Source organism: Macaca mulatta, chromosome 6 (genome assembly GCF_049350105.2).
Source record: "Macaca mulatta isolate MMU2019108-1 chromosome 6, T2T-MMU8v2.0, whole genome shotgun sequence".
Classification (NCBI taxonomy): domain Eukaryota; kingdom Metazoa; phylum Chordata; class Mammalia; order Primates; family Cercopithecidae; genus Macaca; species Macaca mulatta.
This window is the reverse complement of record NC_133411.1, coordinates 68,367,749-68,387,299: the sequence shown is the minus strand read 5'-3', so window position 1 is coordinate 68,387,299 and position 19,551 is coordinate 68,367,749. Positions and strand designations below refer to the sequence as shown.

Genomic DNA, 19,551 nt, shown 5'->3' with positions numbered 1-19,551 from the left:
TCTAGTTTTGCCTATTTATTTTATTTTTCTTCCCGATATTTCAGATACTGTTAGATCTTGCCAGAGTAGTTCTTTTGGGCTTTTGTGACACAGAATCATGCGAAAAGGTGGAGGGTTAGAAGGGCACAGGTTTGAGGACGAGGTTTGGGAGAGCAGTTTTGGTGGGAGGGTAGGAAGGAGAGAGGTGCATGACAGGGCTTGTGTGATGTGACATGACCACATGAAAGGAAGGGGCTTGTGAATTGTTTCTGCAGACTGAGATTCCTTTTCACAGTGTTTGAGAAATAACAAAAAGAGGATTTTATTTTGAAATGACTTATTGGCAGCCGAGTTGTTTTCATTTGATAACGACCCCTCTCTAAGACCAAGTCATGGTTTGCAGTTTACGTTTTAGGGTTTTCACAGATTTTATTTGATGATAGGAGCCACATCATTTGTTCTAGATTTAGCATGTGAAATTCCCAGTAAATTTTTGGTGACAATGAGTGATTGCTTCATTCATAAACATTTACTGAATACTTGCTATGTGCCAAGCATCGTGTGTAGGGGATACAGAGATGAACAAAAAGAGGTCGCCACTCACATCATAGAGGGGAGGCTGACTCACATGCACACATTTCCAATCAGATACGGTGAATACTAGTGGTGGCAGGTGGGAGCCCAGGGGACAGCATCTCCTCCACTGGGACATTGCTTCCTGTGAGGCTTGTCCTGCATTTCATGGCCTTAAATTCCCCTTATGTATTTATCTAGTGGTGCTGATAAATCACTGATAATTAATTTTTTTCATTGTCTAGTTATCAATTATAGCTGATTTTTTTGAACCTTTCTTTAGTTGCTGCCTACATAATTTCCTTAGAATTAAAGCATCAATAATGGACTTTTGCAAATATAAGCACTTTCTAACACCAATGTGCCATCCATCAGCAAAGGAGGCCATGCAATGGTTAGAATCATTAATTCATAGACTGCCTCTGATTCTGCATTTTAAACTTGTTAATATTTAGCTCACGGTGTGCTTTGCCCAAGGTCACGTACCTAGTTGGTGGTGAATTGCCGTAATTTTGCAATTCATATTGTTTTGCATGTATCTCATTATTTTATTTGTATTCTGTGCTAATCTCTCTGATACTGAATATAAGTTTATTGAGTGCAGATGTCTGTGTTTTCATTTTTGTGTTATTGCCTAACATATTGTCTAGGGAGGAAAAGACTTGTTAGATAAACAATTAGATGATCTATTAGGATTCTATAGAGAAACAAAACCAATAGGGAATATATAGGAACACAAGAGGAGATTTATTATGGAAACTGGCTCATGCAATTATGGAGGCTGAAAAGTCTCACAATATGTCATCTTGAAGCTGGAGTACCAGGAAAGCCAGTAGTATAATTCAGTATGAGTCCAAAGGTCTGAGAACCAGGGGAGCCAATGGCATAACTCCCAGTCTGATGCCAAAGGCCTGAGAAACTGGGAGTGTGGGGAGGAACTGGTATAAGTCCCAGAATCTGAAGGCCCAAGAACTAGGAGCTCCAATGTCAGAGCACGAGAAGATGGATGTCCCAGCTGAAGGAAAGAGAGAGTTCACCTTCTTCTGCCTTACTGTTGTACCTAAACTCTCAATAAATTGTATGATGCTGGCTCGCATTTGTGAGGGCAGATTTTCTTTATTTAGTCTACTGATTCAAGTGCTAATTTCCCCCAGAAACATCCTGAGAGACACATCCAGAAATAATATTTTACCACCTATCTGGGCATCCTTAAGCCCAACCATGTTGACACATAAAATTAATAATCACAGATGATAGTAATGAAAAGAAAAAACCTGGATTTCTGCTTTTTGGTCTTCATGAGATATTTTCCTCACTATATCTCTCTTCATGAGATATTTTCCACTGTATCACATGGATATATTTTCCACTTGGATACAGTAGAAAATATGCATGGAAAAATGTATCTATTATTCCTTGAGTACATATTATACTTGAGGCACTCTGCTAGGCACTGTATTCAACAAAGATAATTAAGACAATGTACCTTTCCTAAAGCACAGAAACCATAAGATAAATATACAAATGACTATAGTGCAAGGTAGAATACACAAATGCACAACTAAACAAATCAGAGAGTGGGGTTTTCACACATTGTGGGAGAATGAGAGAAAGCTTCATGGAGGAGGTAACTTTTGACCTAAACCTTGGAGCAGGAGCACCTGAATTCTAGAGGTTAATTAAAAAAAAAAAAAAAAAAAATGAAGGCAGAGGGAGAGAGGGCAGCGTGGGCAAAGGGAAAAACAGGAAATAGAAATGTGAGTCATTTTTAGAGAATTGTGGGAAGTCTCTTTTAGCTGTGGTGTATGAAGTGTGTGTATGTGAGGAGAATAGAGCAAAGTAAGGAATTGAAAGTCAAGTTTCCAGGCAATGTTGCCTGGACAAGCTCAGGGCTTTGCACTTGGTTCATTAGCATTTATGGTTTTTGTTTTTGTTTTTGTTTTTGTTTTGACAGAATCTCTCTCTGTCACCAGTCTGGAGTGCAGTGGTGCAATCTCGGCTCACTGCAACCTCTGCCTCTGGGTTCAAGCAATTCTCCTGCCTCAGCCTCCTGAGTAGCTGGGACTACAGGTGTGTGCCACCACGCCCAGCTAATTTTTGTATTTTTAGTAGAGATGGGGCTTCACCATGCTAGCCAGGATGGTCTCAATCTCTTGACCTCATGATCCGCCCGCCTCAGCCTCCCAAAGTGCTGGGATTACAGGCGTGAGCCACTGCACCTGGCCGCATTTATGGGTTTTAAATATGAGAATGACAACATCAGGTTATTGGGCAGCAGGAGGTGGGCTGGTTTTGAAAGGCAGGGGAATGAGGCAGTGAGATAAGTTAGGAGGGGCTGCAATAGTTCAGAAACAAGGTAGGGTGCAAGTAAATCACAGGTGGCACCAGAGATGAAGAGGAAGGGGCAGTGTGACAGCTTTGGTGCACGATACAACGTGGGAAATGCAGGACTGAGAAGAGCCAGAGGCAATGATGCCATTAGCAGCATGCATTTAGTACTTATCACAACCTATTTACATTTTCTGTATAAACATTGATCTCATTAGACTGTGAACTCCTAGAGGAACAAGTCCCACATCATCCTCATTGACAAAATGAACATGGCAGACACTTGGTAAATGTTTGCTAGATAAGTGAATGGAAGTCAGGCGAGTTGGCGTGGTGATGGCAGCTGGGGTGTTGATGGAAGTAATATGCTTCTTTTTGGACATGATGGAATTTGGGAATGTGGTATATTTTTTAGATGCAGTTTCTAGGAAGAGATTACCCAAAGAACTGAAGAACAATGACAAGCTTATGTGTATGTGAGGGCAAGATAAAGAGTAGAGAGATGGTATAGTTGGGTATAGAGAGAATGCTGTAACTGAACTGCTCCCTTCAAGACGTCAGGTGAGATTAGAGAGAAAATGCAGCATGGCATTCGTCATGGGAAGTTGGAATGTGAAGGGAAGGCTGGAAGGATGAGCAGGACTGAGGTGGACCTGTAGGCTGTGTTAGCCAGTGAAAGTTGGAGGGAAGGGGAAATGGGAGGCAGTAGAGCATGGAGTTACATTTGCAGGCACTGGAGTCAGGCTGTTGGAGTTCAAAGGTTAGCTCTTCTACGGATTTGTTATGTGACTTTACTTACTCTCTCTTGCCTCGAGTTCCTCTTCTGCAAACTGAGGTTAATAATACCTGCATAAACACAAGTACAGCCCTCAGAACAGAAGCTGGAATGTGGTAAGCACCTCATAAGCATTCATTCTTCTTACTGAAACTCACTAGGATCACTTTGTGCATGTTATCCTATTTAATCCTTAGTAACTGTATAGGTAGGTGTTATTATCTTCATTCTGCAAATAAGAAAACTGAAGTGCAAAGAAGTTTCATAATTTTCCTCAATCCACACAGCCTCTATATGACGTGATAAAGCTTACCTAAGCTAGAGTCTTACCTGATCCATCTGGTGCCCGGGCTAGTGCACTTTCTCCTATAACACTCAGCTTAAGCTAGGTAGATATGGCAAGACCGCTGGCTGAGGCGACTCAGATGTGATTAATAGGAAGTAGGGAGCTGTGGCAGACTTGGGAGCAGGGGAAGCAGCATGCTGGAAAGATTCATCTAGTATGTTTATAAAAGAGAGCAGGCAGCAGGCATGGGGAGCTGAGGATTCAGACCAGAAATGGCTTAGGAAATTTTGAGGTCTGGCAAATGTCAGGGGAGCGGTGATAGAAGAATGAGCAGAGTTTATGACTGATGCAAATAAGGTGGACATGATGGTATGTGATAGAAACTAAGAGGTCTGTATGTGGGGGGTGGAGCTTGGAGTTTCAACCTGAAAGTTTCAAACATGAGACTCTAAGAAAATAGTCTGAATGGTAATGAGAAAGTTGAGAGGGGAGTCACTTTAGTATCTGCTTCCCTTGAAGAAAAGCACCTTTAGAGGAACCAACTTGGAGAATAGAGTCAGCATCGAAGTGGGACACTTCATTATTTTTAGTGGCAGTGTGGTTCTGCCCTCGGTAACATTTACTTTGCTGTCAGTCCAGCTCTGTCAGTCCTCCTTTATTAAGGAAGGAAGCTGATGGATCTTTCCTTTCTTTCTTTCTTCCCTGGAGTAGGATGTTTTCTATACACAGTTAGCATGTGAACTTCTTTTTAAAAAGAGGCTTACATTTTACTCTAATTCTCATCCATAATGGAGTGCCGTGATTTGCATTTGGGCAGTTAGGAAAATCAGTTCTGTTGACTTCCTGTTTTCTATATCCGGCCTCGAGCAGAACTTCCCATTTGAGTGGGACCAAGAAGAACATAGAAAGCTGAAATGTTCTCCTGAAGTTCATTTCCCATGGGGATAAAGTAAGTTAATGATCTGAAGTGTTTGTCTCCCCTTGCTCCCAAAGCTTGCCTTTCAGTTGCTCTTGTTTTTAAACTACAGGGAATGAATTGAGGAAAGCAATTTTGTTTTTTTTTCTGCAGGTCAGAGTCCCAAAGATTTAGTGCAGGGTTCCATGGACTCAGGAGTTCAAAACATGCTGCTCAGGCTGAGCTCTTGGCCAGATTTGGAGATTCCAGTGGCTTCTCTCTTTGACAGTTCCTAAGAACATTTTATTTGGATCCTCTTCTTTAGGTTTTTCTGTCTAAACATTTTATTTTACCTAGTGTGAAGGGGTGAGGGAGGGCAGATTGTTTCCTTTCTTCCTCCTCTCCCCTTACCCCTCCCCTCTCCCTTATTCTCTGTTTCTAATTTAAAAGGATGCTTACTTTCATTAATCTCATTTACTTCCTTCATAGCACCCTGTGAGGCTGATATTGTTACCCCCATTTGACAGAAGGGGAAACTGCAGTTTCAGTGAATTTCAGTGATTTAGCCAAGTCACTCAGTTAACAATGCTGAGAGTGAAGCCCTAGTCTTCTGCCTTTAGATCTCTTTTTCCCAATACCATACTGCTTTTCTGGTGGAGGTTGTGGTATATAGGATGATATCAGAAAGGAGAGGCTGGGAAGCCTGAACAGATCACATCAACAATTGAATTGTGTACCCTGATTAATAAAATAGAAAATGTTAACTAAATATATTGCTATGCAGTTCTTCAAGTGTATAGGACGTTGGGTCCTTTTTTGTGTCTCAGACTTTAAGATGATGTTGCTTGGGGAGTCACTTACTATATGCAAGGAGAATAGCTGAAAAATCAGGGTAGGCCAGCAGTATTTCATGCTTTGTTCTTAGGCAATGTGGGTTTTTCTGTTGGAGGTTGAGCAGAGGATGGTAGCAAAGTGACATTTATTTCTCCTGCTTGCCAAATCTTGGTGAGGCCAAAGCGGGTGGGGGAATCAGTTGTGAGTTGGTGTTAATGACGAGTGTCCGGACCTTGACATCTGATCAGTCCTGGAGTAGGAAAAAAGGAACAGAATTAGTGCTGTTTAGAAGCCGGTGATGGAGGTCTGCTTAGGAATGAGTGTAGATTAGGACAGGGGCAGCGAGGGAGGCCAACGGAGACTGTGGCTACCTGTCTTTCCCGGCATGTCTGTGGAATGACCTTGCTCTGCCAGGGCTTTGGGAGGAATCCTTTGATTTTGGGGGAATCTTCAGGACTGTGCACATAACCAGACTTTCCTGATGGGAATCTCTAAGGGGGCCTTCTGGGCCAGGGCCGTGGCCAGCAGGTGTCTTTCTAACATGGTCTGTGACTAGCACCCAACCTAGGCGGTGCCTTCTTTTCCTGAATCAAGCCCCTCCCTCCTCAGTGCCAAAGTAGAAGTGGCTGGGTGGGTGACGGTCTGAGTGCGGGCCCGGCACCACAACCCACGGGCCACTACCTACATTGCTGTGAGATCCTGACCTTTCTGTCTTCTGGACTCATAAGATAAAGAGAGTGAATGAGGAGGAAAATCAAATATTGTGGCAGAGAGGGGCTGGCAAACATGGGCATGGCCAACAGAAGTCTCTCACCAAAGCGAGGAGCTGAGAGAAGGATTTGGGGAGGGAATCTCAGAAGTCTCACTCCTCAGGCAAAGGATTCAACAAAGGAAAATCCGACTCTGGCTTGAATATGGTCCAGGTGTGGGGTTAGTAGTCCGTGTTACTGTCTGACATGGGAGAGCATTCTGCTGTGATGGAAATGGGGTGGGCTGGGGTGCAGGGGGAACCACGGAGGTAGAGAAAGGAGGTGAGAGGGAACACAGTCTTGCAGTTGACCAGAGCGTATCTGGCTGCATGGTATAGTCCCCGGATCAGGGCACCTATGTCTGTACATTGCACCAAAACAGCCGACCAGTGTGTTCTCAAAAACCCTGTGAAGGAATGTTGTAATTTGAACCATATTTTGAAGATATCAGAGGATCTCATCATTTAGGAGAATCTCATGGGAATTACTTTTTAAAAAGAAAATAATCATTTTAGGGAGTAGAAAGTCTCTCAACGATTGGTTTTGAATCAATTTACTCCAAGTAGGATTCAGTATTTCACTCTTTCACTGGCAGTGGCTTGTTTTTTCTCCTACATATATGGCTTGCAAAGTTCTTAACTAAGGATAGTAATTAATTATTTCCCAGCTATTTTTACCTTTGCTGTATTAAAAGTTGGAGGAAATTATTTCATTTAACAGAATTTAAACAAAATGAAAAAGTTATTTTCCTTAAGGTATTATGCTGTGCTTTTTCAAGGAAAAGCCTCCTCCAAAGGCACTTTTGGAGGCAGTTACCAAAGGAAAATCCCACCCACCAACAGAGACACTCAGCCTCTAAGTCTGGCTTTTGGAAAATGAACACTATTCTTTTTTTCCAAACAGGACGCTGTGAGATCAGTCATGTACACTATGAAAATAATTGGTGTGCGTTAGTACGCCTTGTGCCAGATTTCATGCTTGTTGAAAGGTGATTGGATTCAAACCAGCACATTTAAAGGTCATCTGGTTGTTCTTAAACTGGGCAGAGTTTTAACTCTTTCATTATAATGGCTTTTAACCAAATGGCCATTTTAGGAAGGAAAGAGACTGCATACTGCATTTTAACTTTCTGACCTTTTTCTTCTCAAATTTTTTGTAAAGTTCTCAGGGATTTCCTATGGATGAAAAGGGTCTGAGAAATGAGTTCTTTGCTGGCATTTGGAAAAGGGTGGAAGTAGAAACTGAGTTCTTTTTAAACTACTGAATTGAGGTCAGGGCTTTAAAATGACTGTGCACATCACATAAGCAATGTCTAAATGTCAGGCTGAAAGTTCTCTCTCTTTTAAATAGTACTTCAAGTTCGTTAGTAATAGCTAGCCCTCTGTCTCTTTCTTGCATTTCCTCTCACCTTTGAAAAACTTTTTAAGTTCCTTTAACAGCTCTGTGAGAAACCACCATGTAATGATCAATATTTCTACCCAGCTGGTTGACGTCAGCCCTGTTTCTGGAATGGGTATTTCACTGGGCTTTGGGGTTTTGATGACGTTTTTCCCCCAGTGACATGGATTAAATAGTTTATTTTGTTGGTCTACAAAATACCATCTGTCTACCAGCCGTTTTGCTGTATTTCCCAAAATAAGGTAGGGGACTGATGTGTCTCAAATAAGCAGGGTGAATTTTAGTCACCTGATGATAAAGTCTCTTGGATTGTGCATTAGTGTCCTGATGAGCCCCTAGCAACTTTCAGCATTATGAAGACTAGTTTGGAAGCCTCAAAGACAGTATCTTTCTTGAGGAAAAAAGTAACCTCAGGCATTTCCACAAATACCATATACAAGTGGTCAGGTAAAGGCCGCGGGAGTTCAAGCATGTATTTACCTTGAGTGTGTGTATGAACTCTTGTAGTTCTAACTAAAGGCAAATGGAAAATGTATAGAGTCCCATTTTGTCAAGCTAACAATTTGGTATCCTCTTCTTTCCTGGTTGCTTCATAGCCCACTCTTAGTTGTTTTCTTTCTTTATTTCCCACAATTTTTAGCTGCAAGGCTGTGCACTGGTTGCTTAAAAATTCTGTGCCTCATCTGCTTCACTCGCAAAACGGGGAAAACATCACAGGATCCTTGGGGTGTTGCTTTGCCAGCCGGAAACCTTTGTGGCCAATGGTGCCTTTGCCTGAGTTTTGCTCAGGCCCACTGGGCTAGTTCTTCCTCCTCAGCCCGGGCAGGCTGCGCTGGGCTTGCACTACCAGCCCAGATCTTATGCCTGCCAAGGGTGAGCCAGGCGTGAAAAGGCAAGGGGTATGTGAACAAGGGAGCTGCCTGTTGTGCACAACAAGGCATGCCAGCTGCAGCAGGGCAGGCAGCTCCAGATGCCGGCACAAGTGCCAGCTTCCTGTGAGGCTGTGGCTGGACCAGGTATACCACAAGTGGCTTCCACTATTGGCATCCGGGAATGTGGTGGTGCCTGGAAGCTTGGAGACACCAGGAACCACAGAACCCCAAAGAGGGTGTCACATCCCTGGCTCAGGGAGCTCCTAGGTCTTTTCTCTCCTCTCCCTCTTCTTGCCCACAACATGGCAAGCAAGGGGTGTGTTTCAGCTGTGTTTGTGTTACAGCTCTTTCAGTCCCACCATTTAGCAGGTCCCAAGTTCTTATCCCCTATCCTGGAAGAATGAGGTACAGGGACAACTGGAGGCTAAGCAAGACAGAGAGATTTATTGAGTGACAGTACAGCTACCAGGAGACCTGAAGTGGGTAGCTCCTCTCTGCAGGCAGGTTGTCCCGTCAAGTGTGCAGCTCTCAAGAGAGAGGAGACCCACAGTAGGTAGCTCCTCTCTGCAGGCAGGTCATCCTTTCAAATGAGCAGCTCTCAGGAGAGAGAAGACCCACAGTGAGTAGCTCCTCTCTGCAGGCTGGTTGTCTCAACCTCTTCCCAGTCTGGCTGAGTCCAGGGGGTTTTATGGGCTTCAGAGAAGAGGAAGTGAGTGCTAATTGGCCTATGGGCAGCTGTGAGCAGGCCCAGAGAAAGCAGCATAAGTTCTTACTCCTGTCTGTGGAACTAGCAGCCTGGCTCCCAGGCTTCAGGCCATCCCAGGCCTGAAGGTGTGGCTCACTGGGAGCTGCCCCTTTCTGTCCAGGAGTCTGTCTGCCTCCCGCTGCCATCAACCTGCTGTCCCTGGCACCCAGGCTGTTCATGCCGAGGGGTGCCTGCAGTCCCATATTGAGCCACTCTCAGCTCCCGCTTGGCCCCCCTCCCATGCTCCTCAGCGCACAGAGTCTGGAGGGGGCTGAGGCGACAGGGGGCTTGTGTGTCAGTGCTACCCTGAGCACAGGCATACCCAGCTGGGTCATGACAGTGCCCCAGCTTGCACTTAACTTTGCTCTGAAATTGGAGTGGGCACTGGGAGCAGGTACAGGCTGGGCAGTGGGAGCAGGCATTTCTGAGCCTGTGGGGGTAGGAGGGCTTCCTGGGCCCCCGAGAGTACAGGAATGCCTGGGTCTGCACCCACAGCTGGGTGGCTGCAGCTGCACCCAGGAGGGCAGGACTCCCACCCCTCAAACTCAGAAGCGGGTGGGGCTTCTGCCTGTTCCCAGCTCCCAACAGCTCCATGGAGTATGCAGCCCTGTCTGTGCCTTGCCTGCTGCAGCCGGCGTCTTCTCGGCAGTCATTCCAGATGGGCCACCACTGCCATCAATTGCATTACCTACCTTAGTGTTATTGTGAAAATTAAATGAGTTAATCCATGTAAAATGCTGGGAACAATGTCTGGCATAAAACAGATGCTCAATAAATATTAATTCTCATCATTGTTGGTATTATTTTTGCTATTATTTGAATCTTTTTCATATTGTTGTGACATATGGAGGTTTTTGACCTACAGGGTTTCTTCTGAGTGGCATAGCTTAGGGTAAAGTGACTCTCCTCACCTCTCAATACCCTACTCTCTTTTGCCTAAATTTCGGTTAAGGATGACTGGAGACATCATATGGGAAATGGTGGTCCTGAACCAGAGAGATGGGAGAGCAAATTGCTAAGGTGGTTCTTGAGGGTAGGGATGGAGAGCCAGACACAGGCAGGTGTCCTCCAGACAGCTGTCCTCTATCTTCACTCATTGCCTCTGCAGCTCCTGCTGTCTCGTTCAGAAAGGGAATGTATGTTGCCTCTAATGCCTTCCTGAGCTAAAGCCCAGGAGTCCTTGAACATCCTCTTTCAAAGATACTGAGCCCTGATAACCTTCATTACACTGTTGTTCTCATATTCTTCTCAGATTAACTCACTCATAACTTCTTATTAAATTGATAAACTGATTATGAATTTTTCACCATTAACTTTATTCACTTCTATTCCGTCACAAACTTAGTATTCACAAAGCAGGCTTAATCTGAGCAAAAGTGAAAATGGTATAGCTGCGAAATACCTTGTAATGGTAGGTACTAGGTGTTATAACGTGATGACACTTATATTTTTGACTGTAATCAGTAAGAAATAGATTTCACATCACAGTCTATACAGATGTACATTTATTTGTATGTATGTATGTATAGCTTAAGCAAAAGTGTCATGAAACAATGTTCAACCTATTGCGTACAGTGTACTTTCATGATTTGTAATATCTTCTTTTTTATTGAAAACGAGCCTGGTTTGTAACCCACTAAACACATAACCTGTAGTTTGAAAAACCCTGATCTAGAGGACCATCCGGTGGATGCCTCTTGAGTTCTTACACACTATCCACATATCATCTGTATCATACGTGATGGGTTGTGGCCATCTCAGTTTCCTTTTGAGAAATTGCCTCCTCTCATGCTAACAAAAAAAAAAAAAAAAAAAAAATAGAGAAGGAAAGAAACCTCAGATCAAGAACTAACACATTATCTGACAACCCATAATCTCTCCTTTCCCTTATACTCTTTCCTAATAACTATTCTTTTTCAACTGTCCAAAAGAAACCATTCTAATAAGTTATAACACCATGTATTAGAAATTTAGAAACCATTTTTGAAAGAAAATAAAGATGTAAATTAATGGGGGGACTAAATTATGCATGGATAGAAAGACTATATATTATAATGACATCAGTTCTCCTATAAAATCAATGCTATTTTAATAAAAGTGTCAGCAGTCTTTATCTTATAATGGAGACTCACAATCTTATTCCAAAATTTATATGGAAATGCAAGTAGCCAAGAAGAGCCAATATAGCCCTAAAGTAAAAGAACAGGGAGGAAAAACTTAAAACTGTCTGATATCAATACTTACTATACTTAAGTGTGGTACTGACACAAAGAAAAATAGTTCACTGCAGTGGTCATATACATCTTTTGTTAGATGTATTTCTATGTATTTGATATTTTTGATGCTGTTGCAAATTTTATTGTTTTGTAATTTTCACCCTGTTGCAAGTATCAGAAATACAGTTGATTTTTCTTTCCAGCAAACTTGCTAAACTTTGTGGTTAATGGAAACACTTCAGCTATAGATTCTTTTCAATAACATAATCACATTGTCTAAGAATATTTCTATTTTTACTTATTCTTTTTCAATCCTATGCCTTTTCTTGTTTCCCTGCCCTCCTCCCCTCCCGCCCCGGCCCCGTGCCTTGCTTTATTGCTTTGGCTGAGATTTCCAGTGCCAAATAGAAATGTTGATGGTAAGCATCTTTTTCTCATTCCTGATTTCAGAAGAAAAGTTTGTAACATTTCAATATTGAGTGATTTTTTTTTTGTGGTGTTAACAATTTTTTTTGTAAGTACCTTTTATTACATTTAAAGAGTTTTCTTCTGTTTCTAGTTTGCTAAGAGTTTTCTTGTCAGACGTTAAATTTTATCAAATGATATTTCTGAAGCTGTTGATGTAATAGAAGTTTCTCCCTCATTCTGTTAATCTGGTTAACTACATTAAATTGATATTTTGAATGTTAAACCAACTGTATTAGTCACCAACCTTGTAGTAACTAAACTGAATTTAGTTACACTATGTTTCGTTACTGGATTCAGGTGGTTAACCCTTTAATTAAGATTTTGCATTTGTCACATGAGAGAGTTCTGGCTTGACTTTTCTTTTCTTTTAATAACTTTGTTGGGTTTTGGTATAAAGGATGTGCTGACCTCATAATACAAGTTGGGAGTGGTTCCTATTTTTCTCTTCTCTGTAGAGTTTATGTAAGATTATTGTTAATTCTTCCTTATCTGTTTGGCAGAATTCAACAGTGAATTGTCCATTTCGTATAAACAAGTTTATTTGCTTAAGGTTACTCAGAATATAATTTTAATGTATCTGAAGGATCTTCAGTTAATGTCCCTTTTTCATTTCAGATATTGGATATTTGTACCTTTTGTTATTTCCTCCTTTATCAGTCAGGCTCACTAGGGGTTTATCAGTTTTATTAATCATTTCAAACAACCATCTGTTGGCTTTTTATTGATATTCTTTATTGTATTTTTTAAAATTTCCATTCATTTCTATTCTTATATTATTTCATTTCTTCTTTTTCTTTGTATTTAATTTGCTGTTCTTATATAATTATCACTGTATAATTTATTGAAATGATAAATTAAGATAGCTGATTTTTAGGCTTTTTTTCTCATTTAATATTTACATTAAGACTACACATCTCCCTCAAAGGCTAGATTTAGCTATATTGCACAAATTTTCTACTGTAGAATTTTCATTTTTATTCAGTTCAAAATGTTTTCTAATATCTGTTTTGATTTCTTCTTTGAGCTACATGTTCTTTATAAATATATTACTTAATTTCTAAATATATGGGGATTTTCCAGTTGTCTTTTTGTTATTGATATCTAGTTTAATCCCACTTTGGTCATTTTAAAAGAATATGAATTCTGCCATTACTAGGGCTGTGTTCTATGTGTGTTGAAGTTTTAAAATCATGTTCCCATTTTCTCTATAACTGCTGATTATTTTCCTGCTTATTAATCTGTTACAAGAGGTGTGTTAAAAATGTCTTATGATTTGTGGGATTATCAGTTTTCGTAACTCTATTCATTTTTGCTTTAAATAATTTAAACCTATGTTATTAGGAGCATATACTTTTAAAATTATTATATCTTCCCCCTAGTAAATTCAGCCATGTATTTCCTCCTCTTCATCTATTCATGTTTTGTCTTAAAATCTACTTTGCATGGTGTGAACATGGCTACTTCAGCTTTATTTTGGGGTAGTGCCTGCATAGCGACCTCTTTCTGTTCTTTCACCTTCAATCATCCTATAGTCTTATATTTAGGAAATGTCTCCTGTAAGAAGCATATAGCTTTGTTTAATACAGCCTGGCACATTTTGTCTTTTGAATAAAATATTTAATGTTTATGATTTATGTAATTATTGTATTTGTGTTTTTTTAAATCCATCATTATTATTTGCTCTCCATTTGTCTCATCTTTTCTGTTGCCCCCTTTTTTAATCTTTGTTGCTTTCTTTGTCTTGAGGTTTAAAAAATTTATTATTATTTTCCACTTTTCCTGCTCTATTGACTTCCACCACTCCCAACTTACCCACTTTTGTTTATGTGTTTTCGTTTGGCATCAATATTAACCCCTTCAGGACATTATTATCAAAGACATTCACTATCTATTTAGATATATCCACATAGTTAGCCCTCTTTTTGAGTCCTCATTTTTTCTATATCTCAGTCTCCCAGCTGCAATCATTTCTTTCTGCCTGAAGAGTACCTGTAGTGCTTCCTTGAGTACATGAAAGCTGCTTAGGGATCTCTCAGCTTTTGTTTTTCTGAAAATGTCTTTATTTTAGCTTTGTTTCTGAAATACATTTTCACTTGGTATAGAATTCTAGGTTGAATTTCCTTTTCCTTTAAGCATTTGAAGATGTTTCGTTGTTTTCTGCTTCCAATGCCATCCAAAGTCTTCTAAATCTTTCCTAGGTAGGTAGAAATATTTAACTCAAAGGATGAATAAAAATGCCTCCACAAACCCATACTTCTATTTTTTAATGGCATTTAAAGTTTATAGATATTTAGTGTAAAGTATTTTTAAATCTGCACATTGAATGCAGATGATCAAAGGAATCAAGTATTTGATGATTAAACAGAGACCTTTGTTTTATATATAGACTAAGGGTTGGTCCAGGACTGTCAAAACAATTCTAGGAAGTATTTTTCTAACTCTTGAAGAGAGAGAGAAGGAACATAAAATGTACATAAACCTAAGTTAAAAGAAATATGTAAAAGTATGTTAAAATAATGCAAAAAGCATATATGCATATATCTTGCTTGAACTTGACATTCACAGACTTGGAGTAGTTCATTCTTTAAGAATCTCATGTCATATTATTTTATATCTTTCTCATTTGTGAAGTCATTCAAGAGATCCTGCCTTATATGTGTTTTCCAGATAATTTACACTTTTATTTTTACATAGATGTTGATTAGCTGTGCTTCATTGAATATTCTCAGTTTTGGGTATCAGTTTTCAGCAAAACAACTAAATGTGACATATTCCTACTGAGCATATTTGGTCTATAATTGTGCATTTGACTTACGACTTATATTTTCACCTAAAAAGTATTTTGGCTACAATATTAAATTCTTTTCTTCTTCTTCTTTTTTTTTTTTTTTTTTGAGCTCGAGTCTTGCTCTGTCACCCAGGCTGGAGTGCAGTGGCATGGTCTTGGCTCACTGCAAGCTCCGCCTCCTGGGTTCACGTCATTCTCCTGCCTCAGCCTCCCGAGTAGCTGGGACTACAAGTGCCTGCCACCGTGCCCGGTTAATTTTTTGTATTTTCAGTAGAGACAGGGTTTCACCGTGTTAGCCAGGATGGTCTCAATCTCCTGACCTCGCGATCCACCTGCCTCAGCCTCCCAAAGTGCTGGGATTACAGGCGTGAGCTACTGTGCCTGGCCTACAATATTAAGTTCTTTTAGCATTAATAGAGTGCTTGAAATATGAACTTAGTGCTTTTACTTTTAAAATATTTAAAAATTTTGATATTTGAAAATTTGATATTTTAAAATATTTTTTTCTGTACTAAAATGCACTACAATATAATGCGACAATTATGAATATGGATTTTGGATTAAGTCAAACCTGAGCTGGAATAGTAGCTCTGTTCCTTACTAGTTGTGTATCCTTGGAAAAACAACTCCAACTTTCTAAGCATTAATTTCCTTATCTGTAACACGGGGTCCATAATTTCTACGTTACAATGCTGTTTTAAGAATAAATGAAGTGGGAAATGAGTTAGTATCATATTCATATATGGCAGCCATTATTATTATTATTATTATTAAATTTCTATGGTATGTTATTACCTGCTAAGTTTGTTCATAAAATAATATATTGTATTGGCAAATAATATTCCAGTAGGAGAATGATTCTTATAAAATAAATAATTTAAAGTAACTTACTTTATTCTTTAGAGTTTACCAAGCTAGGTATATTTAGTGAACATGGGAGTCAACAGCATATAATAAATTCTGTATTCTTAATTAAACAAGCATTTATTGAGTCTCTAACAACAAAGTTTTAAACAGCAGTGTTTAAAACACCATGGCAGGGTTGGGCATGGTGGCTCATGCCTGTAATCCCATACTTTGGGAGGCCAAGGTGGGAGGATCACTTGAGGTCAGGAGTTCAAGACCAGTGAGGTCAACATAGAGAAATCTCTCTACTAAAAATACAAAATTTAGTAAAGTTTTGTCTCTACTAAAAATACAAAAATTATCTGGGCATGGTGGCAGGCACCTGTAATCCCAGCTACTTGGGAGGCTGAGGCAGGAGAATTGCTTGGATCAGGGAGGTGGAGGTTGTAGTGAGATCTCGCCACTGCACTCCACTCCAGCCTGGGTGACAGAGCAAACTCTGTCTCGAACAAAACAAAACAAAACAAAACAAAACAAAACAAAACAACTACCATGGCAGGAGGAATTTCAAGCATATGAAAGGCTGCTACCAAGGATGATTGTGCCTCTGCACAGGTGTCTGCCTCTCCCCATCTCTGCTGTCAATGCTGGAGTCCAGCACAGTATCACTTGTCTGGGTTTTCACAGTAGCTGGCTTACCACTTACCTCCCATTTCTCTCCAATCTATCCTTTATACTTTTGCCAGAAATTATCTTTCTAAAACAAAATCATGCCATCGTCATTTACACATTCATAGACAGCCATTGTCTGTGGAAAACGGTTCAGCCTCATTAAGATGTAAGGCCCTCTGTGCCCTTGCCCTTCCAGCTGTATCGCCTCCTGTTTCCTTTCCTGCAGCCTATGCTCCGGCCGTAGGGACTAATTGCAAATCTCCATTGTTATCACGTCCTTTCCAGCTGTTCTTTTAACTAGAAATGTTTTTCTAGCCATTTCTTGCCTCTCAAAATTGTATTCATTCTTTAAGATATAAGATAAACACCATCTCATCTGTAGTCTCCCCAGACGTAGAGGATGAATTCGAGTTAGTTTAAAAGCAAGAAGTGGGCATTGTAGTGTTCTAAGGTAGGGAGACTAGGTATAGAAAGAAACCTTGAGATGGAAACCAAGGACAGAGAAACTTTTGCAGAATGCTATCTCTGTGGGTTTCCTGCCCTGTCTTTCAGCCTGAAGTGGTTCTTCCTTTCTGTGTTCTCTTCCTCTGATGGGCTGCTGAGGATTGTTGCACATAGGAGGCCAGAGAATGTCTCACTGTTCTCCCAGGAGCTGTTGCTTAGGGTTCTCTTACGCCGCTCTTTTTTGATTCCCTGGGCTCCTGCAGAGCCATTTATTGCCTGGACCTTCCCTATACTTTGTCTTCCCCTTAGCTCAAGGCCTGGCCTCTCCTTATCTTTCCTCAGAGTTGACTTCTGATGGGATCTGTTGTGCTGGAACTAGCTGTGATGTTTCTCTTCTTCCTTCTTCACCTATGGGTTGGTTCCTCAGCCCTTATACTGGTCCCACTGGCACCAGCCCTGACCCCATTAATTCCCTTTCATCGTCCTCCATACCCAAAGGTCCTGTCTTGGACCAGGGAAGCTCACTGGGCCAAGCATTCCCCATAAATGTTAATAAATGTAACCTAATTTTAAAAGAAGTATCTCCAAAGAGTGTAGCCTTCTAAGAGACTGAGTACAAAAAAAGGAAAGGAGTGGAGCAGGACAGAGTATGAAAGAAGACAGCAAGAAAAGGTCAGGCACAACTGGGAGAGAAAAAGGCAAAAGCTGTGGGCATGCAAGGCCAGAAGCGTAGCCAAGAAGCAGAAGGTGAAGTCAGAGGTGGGTGAAGGGAAAGAAACATGAAATGAGAGAAAAAATCCTAGGAATCTTAGCATTGGAGGGGGAACTCCAGTGCGAGAAATGATCTAATAATAGTTGAATGGAGAGAAAATCAGTGTATAGTCAATCTTCATCATCACAGATTATGTGTTTGCAAATCCACCTACTTGCTAACATTTATCTGTAATCCCGAAAGCAATCCTTGCGGCGCTTCTGCAGTCATTGTGGATGAGCGTGAAACAGTGAAAAATTTAAGCCACTCCGCATGCGTATTTCCAGCTGAGGGTGAACAAGGGATGCTCAGCCATCGTGTTTCAGCCTTCATGCTGTAAGTAAGTGTTCTTCCGTGATACATTTAATGCTGTGTTTTTGAATTCTTGTGCTTTTTGCTGGTGTTTCTGTCATGTGAAATGGTTTCCAAGCATAGTGCTGAAGTGCTGTCCAGTGCTCCTAAGCACAAGAAGGCTGTAATAAGAAGAAATCTGGCCGGGCGCCCTGGCTCACGCCTGTAATCCCAGCACTTCAGGAGGCCGAGACAGGTGGGTCACTTGAGGTCAGGAGTTTGAGACCAGCCTGGCCAACATGGTGCAACCCCGTCTCTAATAAAAATATAAAAGTCAGCTGGGCTTGGTGGTGTGCACCTGTAGGCCGAGGCATGAGAATAGCTTGAACCCGGGAGGCGGAGGTTGCAGTGAACCGAAATCATGCCACTGCACTCCAGCCTGGGTGACAGAGCAAGACTGTGTCTCAAAAAAAAAAAAAAAAAAAAAAGAAAGAAAAAAAAGAAATCTGCATGTTAGATAAACTTTGTTCAGACATGAGTTATAGAGCTGCTGGCAGGGTGTTTGGTGTTAATGAATTAACAATATATATTAAATAAAGTATCTTTAAATAGAAACACACAAAAGACAAAGTTATATATTGATTAGTTGATGAAAATATTGTGACCAGAACTTGCAGAAACCTGATCTGACATTTCCCCGGGAGCAATGGTTCAGTATTTGCTAATTCAGTGTTCTCAGTGACTTTATAGAACCGCCACAAATTGCAAGAATCAACTCTGTAAACATTTTCGTTGGTCAATGCATATGCATGTTTAGACATTTTGTAGAATTATAGTCAACTCAAGTGAAATGGAACTCCTTTTATTTGACTTGGGAAGATGCTCTATTCTCTTCTGTTTCAAACAAAACTCTAAATAAAATCCTCTTTTGTTTTGGTTTATTTTAGCAGATGTTTACTGGTGAATGTGTTGAGTAAGTTAGGTAAAGTTGACCTAGACATGGTTTTTGCTCCCAAGGAATTCCCAATTGATCATGGAAGACAGGAGATGTGTGTGATCAACAGTATTGACATTAATTTGTATTCCTGGAACAGTTATCAACTAGAGTCAAAGAAGGTTTTTGCTGGTCCTGAACATCAAGGAACCCAGCCTAGGTACAGAAAATAACCACATATTGTCCACAGAGTAGGTGTCTACAACATGCTAGTGAAGGTTGACATTATCTTAGAGCTTCGGGGGTTTATAGATGGAAGGGATCCTACAGGCCCAGTATGTGACAAGGACCTGAGCATGTTTAGATGTAGAGTTAGAACTGAAAACCAAGCCTCATGGCTGAAACTGAATCCTTTCCCACTAAACCATACAGGTTCTATGCGCACGAACTAGTTATTGGAGTCCTGGCTTAAAATGAGCTCATGTTCCAGAATTTCCACTTAGGTCAGATGTTTATAAGTCATTCTGAGGTTGTTCCAGGATGAGCTCCAAGGGGTCTATTTTGCTGTATATGAATATTTTTATAGAAAGAAGCTCATAAATTTTCATGTGATTCTTAAAGGAGTTGATGATTCCAAAAAGTCTAAGAACTTCTGTGCATATTCTGAGGTTAACTGTACACCATAAATACTAAACTTTATTTGGGGT

General features: G+C 40.6%; 1 protein-coding gene across 2 annotated transcripts in view; it reads left to right on the top strand.

The window, feature by feature from the left end:
• The first annotated feature begins 393 nt into the window (after positions 1–393).
• PDE4D (phosphodiesterase 4D) overlaps positions 394–19,551 on the top strand; it is a 1,577,486-nt gene continuing 1,558,328 nt past the window's right edge. The window contains exons 1-2 of one of the 2 annotated variants that reach the window (XM_078004763.1): positions 394–4,890; positions 17,824–17,955. The gene's annotated coding sequence lies outside the window, so the exon portion shown is untranslated. Of the gene's footprint in view, positions 4,891–11,611; positions 17,956–19,551 lie in introns of those variants that run through there. The other variant, XM_078004764.1, reaches the window with a different exon arrangement.